A 7,707-nucleotide genomic window follows, 5' to 3' on the forward strand; every position below is an offset into this window, starting at 1 on the left:
GTCTATGGGGTCGCACAGAGTCGGACATGACTGAAGCGACTTAGCAGCAGCAGCAGCAGTGTATGTTCAGAGTACTGCAACCATCAGTATCAAATTTCAGAGCATTCCTGGGGATTTACCTGGTGGTCCAGTGGCTAAGACTCTGCACTCCCAATGAGGGGGCCTAGGTTGGATCCCTGGTCAGGGAACTAGATCTCACATGGATGCAGCAACTATGAGCACAACCAAATAAATACATTTTTTTCCCCTAAATTCCAGAACATTCCTGTTACCCCAAAAGAAACCCCACACTCAGTACTGTCTGACTCTGCGTGACCCTATGGACTGTAGCCCACCAGGCTCCTCTGTCCATGGGGTTCTCTAGGCAAGAATACTGGAGTAGGTTGCCATGTCTTCCTCCAGGGGATCTTCCTGACCCAGGAATCGAACCCGCATCTCTTCCATCTCCTGCATTGGCAGGCAGGTTCTTTACTGAGAAGCCCTCTGTACACTGGTGACAAATCAAATCTTGCAGACAGTTTTGGGTGAAGTAGCAAAGGATAGCTTTAGTGCTTTGCCAGACAAAGGGAGACACACCAGGTTTCTACCTCAAAAACTGTGTGTCCCACTCCCAGAGAACTTGAGTCTTGCTTTTTCTAACAGTGGGTCAAAGGCAGGGTCTCTGACAAGATTAGGGTGTAAGCTGGTCTTGCATTTCCTCGTCTTAGTCTCCTCTCAGGTGGTGGATCTCCTAGTCCTAAAGAGTTTCTCCAGTCTCTTTAATCTTGCCTCAGGTGATTCCTTGACTACTCCTCCCTTGATTAGCAACTGTTCAAATCTGCCCTTTGGAACTCATGGAAGGTCACTCAGACTCATGGCTGGGGTCTTGACTATAAGAAATGGGGGACAGAAAGGCCTTTGTGCCTGGGAGCCCCACAGGGCCCCACTCGGTTTCATTAGCAGTCACTCCCTATTACTCCCAGCCCTTGCTGACCACTAATCTATTTTCTGCCTCTATGAAAAAGTGAAAGCATTAGTTGCTCAGTTGGTAGGATTCTTTGGGATTCTGTGGACTGTAACCCACCAGGCTCCTCTGTCCTCATGTAACCCATGCACACTCCTCTTGCATGGAATTCTCCAGGCAAGAATACTGGAGTGGGTAGCCATTCCCTTCTCCAGGGGATCTTCCTGACCCAGAGATGGAACATGGGTCTCCTGCATTGTAGGCAGATTCTTTACCGTCTGGGCCACCAGGGAAGTCTGTATGGATTTTCCTACTTTAGACACTCCATATAAGTGGAATCACACAGTCATCTTGTCAAAGTTCTTTCAGTTAGCATAATATTTTTACAATTCATCCATGTTGTAGCACATATCAGTACTTCATTCCTTCCAATGACTGAAAAAAAAATCCCATTGTATGTATATATCACATTTTGTTTATCCATTCATCAGCTTATGGACATTCACGTTGTTTCCAGTTTATGACAATTATGAATAATGCTGCTATGAACATTCATACACAAATTTTGTAAGGACATATATTTTTATTCTGTTGGGTATATACCTAGAGGTGAAATTGCTGCCTCTATGTTTAACTTTATGAGGCACCTCCAAGCTATTTTCCATAGCAGCTGCACCATTTTACATTCTCCCCAGCGATGTACAAGGGTTCTAATTTTTCCACATCCTCACCAACACTCATTGTCCATCATTTTAATTACAGCCATCCTAGTGGGTGTGAAGTGGTATCTCATTGTAGTTTTGATTTTCATTTCCCAAATGCTAATGATGTTAAGCTTCTTTTTGTGCTTATTGGCCATTTGTATATTTCCTTTGGAGAAATGTCTATTCAAACTTTTCTGTCCATTTTTAATTGGGTTTTCATTTTGTCATTGAGTTCTAATAGTTATGTATTCTGGATACAAATCCCTTATTAGATGTATGATTTACAAATATTTTCCTTCATTCTATGTATTGTCTTTCATTTTCTTGATGATGTCATTTGAAGCACAAAAGTTTTAAATTTTGATTAAGTCAAATTTATTTCTTGTTTTCTTTGGTTTGTTGTACTTTTACTGTCGTATCTAAGAAAGCTTTGCCTAATCCAAGGTCATGAAGATTTACTTGGTTTCCTCTGAGTCTTATAGTTTTATCTGTGTGTGAGCTCAGTTGCTCAGTCATGTCTGACTCTTTTCAACCCCTTGGACTGTAGCCCACAAGGCTCCTCTGTCCATGGAATTTTCCAGGCAAGAATACCTGAGCATGTTGCCCTTTCCTACTCCAGGGGATTTTTCTGACCCACGGAGTAAACCCTCACCTTTTGTGTCTCCTGCATTTGCAGGCGGATTCTTTACCACTACACCACCCGAGAAGCCTCTTAAAGTTTTAGCTTTTGTATTTAAGTCTATGGTATATTTTGAGTTAATTTTTGTATTTGCTGTGAGGCAGGGGTTCAACTTCATTCTTTTGCATGTGGATATATAAGAATTGATGCTTTTGAATTGTGGTGTTGGAGAAGACTCTTGAGAGTCCCTTGAACTGCAAGGAGATCCAACCAGTCCATACTAAAGGAAATCAGTCCTGAATATTCATTGGAAAGATTGATGCTGAAGCTGAAACATCAATACTTTGGCTACCTGATGTGAAGAACTGACTCACTGGAAAAGACTCTGATGCTGGGAAAGATTGAAGGCAGGAGAAGGGGAAAGCAGAGGATGAGATGGTTGGATGGCATCACCGACTCTATGAACATGAGTTTGAGTAAGCTCTGGGAGTGGGTGATGGGCAGGGAAGACTGGCGTGCTGCAGTCCATGGGATTGCAGAGTAGGACATGACTGAGCGGCTGAACTGATATGAGTCCAAGCACATTTTATTAAAAGACTATTCTTTCATGTTGAATTGTCTTGGCACCCTTAGGTCTTCCACCTTGTCATTAGGTGAAAAATGAAGATTTTTAAAGATAATATCCAATTTAGGCAAGAATGAGGGGAAGCTTTACACACTGCTGAGGAACAGCCTCCGAAGGGTAATTTGCCATGTATATCTGATTTGAAAAATATATACTGATTCAGGAGTTGTACTTCTAGGAATTTATTTCAAGGAGATAACTGTAAAAGGATGTATGAATGAACTGTTGCTCAGTTGTGTCTGACTTTGTGACCTCATCGACTGTAGCCTGCCAGGCTCCTCTGTTCATGGGATTCTCCAGGCAAGAATCCTGGGGTGGGTATTCCCTTCTCCAGGAGATCCAGTGGTGAACAACTGAAGTAACATAAATGTCTATCAGAAGATGAGGTGAATAAATTGTGTTACAGCTGTACAAAGAAATATGATGCAGACTTTAAGATGATAAAATGATTTATTGACTTGGAGCAATAACTGTGACGTACTGCTAAGTGAAAAATAAAAGCATGTTACAAAGCACCCTTTATAGTAGTATTCCACTTATATATTTTACATATGCATCTACATTCATAGAAACAGCTCACTGTTAACAAGAAATGTTAACAGTGGTTGCTGCTAGGTAATGGGATTTTAGCTAGCTTGTATTTTCTTCTTTATACTTTTGGTGCTTTTTATGTATTTGCACCATGAATATGTATTGTCTTTATATTCAGAAAGAGAAAAGCTATTTTCATTTTGCAGAAGAATGTCCTCAAGGAATATATATCGTAGAAGATTATTCAGTGGCATGGAAATATGTTCATAATATGTTAACTGAAAAAAACAGGTTATAGTATCATCCCACTTAAATTTTTTAAATGTAATATACACAGTATTTCCTAGGTACTATGATACCTTTTTTCACCACTTACTATTTCTGAAATAAAAATGTCTCTTGCAATCAATATGAATATTTAATGTAGTGGTTTCCCCCCTCCCTGCCTGCCTGCAAAGCTGTTATTAATGAGATGATCCTTCTGGCAATCTGAGACCTGAGAAAGTGCCATATGTGTGTAGAGAAAAGACTGGAGGAATAGACACCAAAACGTGAGCAATGCTTAGCCCTGAACTGAGATTTTAATTTTTTTGTTAAGCATACTTTCCAAGTTTTCTGTAGTATGTGCATAAACAAATATAAAAGAAGTCAGGAAACTGGCTGCTCCACTTTTCAAAGAAGCAGAGTGTGAGGGTATTTGGGACTTTGGGCCTTTACAAAATAAGAGACTAGCAAATTAGGGTCACACACACAACCTCAGTAGTGTCAGAGTCTGGAGCAAGGGAGGACTACCTTGCACGCCCATCAAGGGGCCCGGGCTGGGCAGGAGCTGGTAAAGCAAACCTTAGAACAGATGGGAGAGCTCAGTGAGCAGGAGCAGGGCTCTTGGATCAATCTTAGTTCTGTGTGGACAAGGAAATCCCTAAGAGGTAGGAGAGAGTCCAGATGGTAGGGATGCTGGCTAATAATGGATGAGAAGGATGCCCAACACTGTGAAGTCACACAGATATTTTCCAAGAGTATGTTCCCGGTCACTCAAGAGAGACCAAGGCTGCATGAAAGAGAACATGAGTCTACCCGTCTTAAAAGTCAAAACTTACATTGGTTAGGGAATTCCCTGGTGGTCCAGTGGTTAGGACTCGTCACTTTAACTATGGTGGCCCAGGTTCAATTCCTGGTGAGGGAACTAAGATTCCACAAGCTGTGCAGCACAGCCCCCCAAAACAAAAAATATCTTATATTGTTTGAGGTGAGCCCTCCCCTCAGCCAAAGGGGCAGAGTAAATACAGGAGATGAAGGGCATGGAGCAGAAGTGGAAGATTAATGGCCAGAGTAGAACTTCAATAGCCCCTCAGGAGCCAGCAAGCTCTGGGCCTCTGCTAAGGAGAAGGGAGGGGTGGGTATTAACTCACTGAGCTTCCCCAATGGCTCAGCCGGTAAAGAATCCTCTTTCAATGCAGGAGACACAGAAGACATGGGTTTGATCCCTGGGTTAGAAAGATTCCCCAGAGAAAGAAATGGCAACTCATTCCAGTATTTGTGCCTGGGAAATCCCATAGACAAAGGACCCTGGTGGGCTACAATCCATGCAGTTGCAAAGAGTCAGACACAACTGGGCACATAAACTCACTCCTTATCATAGTAGGTGAAAAAACAAGTATCTGATGCCAATATTGTTTTTAAAATATGTATAATAATAGAAAAAAGTTACAAGGATATACATCTTAATGGTGGATATGTCTCAATAGCAGGAATCTAATTTTAAAATTTTTTCTTTAGTTTTTTTTTTAACTTCCTCTCCACCTCCTCCTTGAGCATGTAAATCTTCTTAAAATAGAGAAAACAAAAAGGATTTTCAAAAGCAGCTGTAAAGACTAGTGGATCAAAGTAATGAGAATGAATACAGTGAGATTTTAATTACATAGAAATCCAGGTTCTTACTAGCTATGTGAGTTCTACTTGGCTTTGCTAAGCCTGTTTCCTAAACAATGAAACAGGATTATAAAGTCTTGTCCCAGCGAGCCGTTGCCAGGATGATCTGAGATGCAATGTACACGAAAAGTCCCAAGCACAGTACTTGGCATAAAGATAGTGCTTAATAAATATTAAACTCGACTCTCGGTGGTCGAAGCTCTCCCTTGCTGCCCCCGGAAGGCCAAGCACCTACAGCTGTTTCAGAGAGCAAAACGGAATCTGGCTGTCTTGGCAGGGCCCCTTACTGGACCTGCAGCTGCCTGCACACCTGACACTCTCCCATCTTCTTTTTCTTGCCATCTGGAGACTAACAGGATCTCATTCCTTAACCCATTTTCACCCATTTGTCTTCCTTCTCTGTCTCAGTGTCTCAGCTGTCTTTCAATAGTATTTTTGAGTACACGTGACATTATTTCAACATAACACACAATTGCAGGGCACCTATGTTCTAAAGATGGCCCCAGGCTCCTGCTCTCCATTCATATTGTCCAGAAATATTTGTATGAGCTCATAGTCTCGCTGAGAATTTAGATCCTTCAACAGCTCCCACGTGTTGCCTAACTGCTATAAAAGGCACACACACCATGCTGTAGAGACTCAGAGGGTAGATTTACCAGTGCATGCACATGTGTATGGGAGAGGAGGGAAAGAATGGAAGTATTTAGGATTTAAAAGAGTAATGATTTCTTCACCCACATCTGTTTCATATACTGTCTTTCCTAAAGAGAAAGTGCCCCTTCTGCTAAACTGGTTTCAAGGCCAGTTAAGCCAATGCCTGTGTGGGGCTCTTTCCTCTCATCTTCAGATTTGTTAAAGTCTGTACATACACTTAAAGTTTGCGGAAGGCTCTGGTCATCTGATGACGTTGCTGGGATGGAGAGCAGGTCCAAGGAGTTACAAACTAGCTCAGAGTGTTCTCCTTAGACATTTTGGAGATAGTTGGAATACATACATTCTGATTAACAAGCAGTTTGAAGACTCAGTGGAGTGCCAAAACAAGGTGTTGTTTGATATCTGTATTACTTATGGGACAAACATTAACATCAATAGAAGTAAAAAGAGATTTACCCATAGTTCAGATCCCCTCACAAACTAAGATTTTTCCTTTTTTCCTTATTCCCTTCTAGTCGTTCCAAACCACAAATTCATGGTCATGATAATAACTGGGGCTTAGATGCAGTTCAATATTCTACTTCTTTCTCACAGCCAGATGCATACACAGAATGATGTTAAGTACAGCATATCCAAAACCAGGGCAGTGTGACAACAGCCCCTTCAGGCCTGTGGACTGACAGTCCAGTGGAAGATGTTGGCAGGGCAGTGAGACACACCCTGTTCTGCCTGTGTTATTTATGCCTCTGGCAGTGAAGCCCCTGACAAAGAAGCATGTCACTGGAACACATGCTCTTTGTTCACAGAGGTGCATGCCAGCACCGGCTGTGTCAGAAGGGACAGTACTGGGTCTGTAGTCTCTCCTTTGGCTCTTTTGCTTTCTTTTTATTTGCTGCACATTGTGGCTATGTTTATTAATTACTTTGTAGCTTAATCTTATAAAACACACATTTATCTTTTGAGTCCTCATACCCTTGAGTTGGGCTTCCCTTGTGGCTCAGCTGGTAAAGAATCTGCCTTCAATGCGGGAGACCTAGGTTCAATCCCTGGGTTGGGAAGATCTCCTGGAGAAGGGAACGGCTACCCACTCCAGTACTCTGGCCTGGAGAATTCTATGGGCTGTGTAGTCCATGGGGTCGCAAAGAGTCAGACATGACTGAGTGACTTTCACTCACTTCACTTCATGCTTGAGCTGTTCGTAAGGAGAGGATAAATACCCCAAGATTTTGCCCTCTTTCTGTAAGGATTGATATCACCTCTCCCATGAGCTACCCAGGTTCTACTCTAGCACAGAGCTGCCACTTCTCCTTCAGCATCTCCCCTTTACCTACAAGATGGCACCAGCAGCCTCTGTTTGATATTAAAGGCTCTCTACAGATTGTACCCAACCTACTGTTCCAAAGCAGACCCCCACGCTATATGACTTCATTCCACAGACTGATGGTGTACCAGAAGAGACTGAGGCCTTGGAGTCAGACCCATCTAAGTTCAAAACCTGGCTGCACCTCTTGTTGGCCACTTCTGCATCTGTAAAAATGAATAAAATACAATCTACTCGACAGGGTAATCTGAGGATTAAATTAGAAAGAACAGTATTAAGCCCTAAAAGTGGATGCTCAATCATTGCTTGTCAACTCATGTAACTAATTTGCCCGCTTCACCTCACCAGCCCTGTGGTTCCCATAAGCTTACAGTTACA

Source organism: Bos taurus, chromosome 8 (assembly GCF_002263795.3).
Source record: "Bos taurus isolate L1 Dominette 01449 registration number 42190680 breed Hereford chromosome 8, ARS-UCD2.0, whole genome shotgun sequence".
Lineage (NCBI taxonomy): Eukaryota > Metazoa > Chordata > Mammalia > Artiodactyla > Bovidae > Bos > Bos taurus.